Genomic DNA, 2100 nt, shown 5'->3' with positions numbered 1-2100 from the left:
TTAGTTTTAAATTAATATTTTTACTTTCATGAAATAATTTATAGTCACACAAATATTTAAAATTTATTTTAGACGATAAATTTTGAAGGTTATATTTAGGATGGTGGAGTAGTATTTTCCTTCTTTCAACTAATTCTTTCTAGCTCTTCTCTTTGCCCAAATTTCAGAAACTCGATAATGAGTTTCTCTTACTCTTTGTTTTACTATTTAAATCATTTGGATGCATATGAAAAAATAATTTGGATTATGAAAATTTAAATCTTTAGGTTTTAATTTATAAATAAAATACATGTTATAATGAATGATAACATAAAAATCATACCGAAATCACGTTTGATTTTTGTTTGGCCTTTTTAGATTGTCAGTTGGTGTGAGCCGATACTTCGTCTCTATTATTGAAATTATGTATGTGAAATTCTTCGACCTCTTTATATTTAGTTTGTTACCTAGAACGTGAAGTATTTATAAATATAAATAATTATATCATCAGTAAGTGTTTTTAGAATAAGAAAACTTGCCGAGTGCAATTATAAATGAATGATATATTTATTAATTTATTTTATATTATACTAATATTATTGGGGGGAAAATATTCTTTGTACAAATTATCATAGTTTTTTTTTTGTTGGATTTATTTATCCTCATTGACTGAAAGGATGAATAATTGAACAAATTCGTCCCAAGTCGCTATTAACAAGGCAAAATAGGTTAGTATTTGATCGATTTGATGAACATAACGATATGGCACCCACAGTTTCCAAATCCTGGATCCGCCTCTGCTTGTGGTAAACCTGATCATTTTTTTCAAAGTTCGATTTTTTTTTTCATTCTGCAATTCCATTAGATTTAGGTGAATAGGACAGTAGTTTGATGGATAAATCCATTTTCCAAACATATTTCTGCAAAAGGAGATTTATATTCTCCATCCCTATCACTTCTTATCTTTTTCCCAACTAATTTTCAACTTCAATGTTATATTGTCTAAACATTTCTATTGCTTCATCATTACCATTCAGCAAATAAACATAGTCGTTTCTAATGCAATTGTCAATGAAAGTTATGAAATATTTTTTCCCACCACGAGATGGTGTTGACTTCATATCACAAATGTCAGTGTACATCAACTCTAAGGGATTATAATTTCTTTCAACAGATTTATAAGAATGCTTAGCATACTTAGATTCCACACAAACTTGATATTTTTATTTATTGCACTCAAAGTTGGACAAAACTTCTAAGTTGATCAGTTTTCCTTACAAGGTTTTGTAATTGACATGCCCCAAGAGTTCATGTCATAAACAGATTGACTCAAGCAAGTAGGAACAAATAAAAATATTGAGTTTGAAAAGTTCTCCTCGAGGTAGCTTTTTCTCACAAATATTTTGTTCCTATTTCTTACAATTTTGTGTGATACAAACATTGTTTAGAGTTATCACCTTGTCAAATGTCCTTTTCGAAAGGACCTTTCCATAACTTTCAATTTGATTGTTATAGAACTACCCATTAACAAAGTTTCATAGAGTCCAATAAAGGCAATATAGTCCAAATATTTTTTTTACAAAACATGACAAATGACTATTCATCAATATTCATGTCTATACAAATAGTTATATTTAATAGACATATCTTTTCATGAAAAGTCACAACATTTTAAGTGACACTTTTTCATAAAAGAACTCAATCATTTTGAACAAGTATAATATAATTTGGTAGTTTCATACTAGTCATACCATATACTAGTGAAAGAGAAACTCAACGACCATAATATCAAATATGCTCCAAGAATTTTGTGGGTCTAACATAATACAAAAGTATCATCGAATTTCATATCTTGTGCTCCAAATTTAAATTAGACTCTAAGTCTAATTTTATCTTTGTCATAAGTATAGAACCCCAACATTTTAAATATAATCTCAAAAATATTTTTCAAGTATTTGAAAATAGTTTTTTCACATATTTTTTTCTCATGCTTTCAAAGTGTCATTGGCAACACGAAACCTCTTTTGAAAATATTATTCTACAAAAGAATTATAGTGCTTCAATTCTCTTTTGACAATCTTTACACAATGTCAAAGTTCATTCCATAGAGGGCACAAAAAT

Source organism: Solanum tuberosum, unplaced genomic scaffold (genome assembly GCF_000226075.1).
Source record: "Solanum tuberosum cultivar DM 1-3 516 R44 unplaced genomic scaffold, SolTub_3.0 scf00220, whole genome shotgun sequence".
Classification (NCBI taxonomy): Eukaryota; Viridiplantae; Streptophyta; class Magnoliopsida; order Solanales; family Solanaceae; genus Solanum; species Solanum tuberosum.
Note: the sequence above shows the minus strand (reverse complement) of the source record.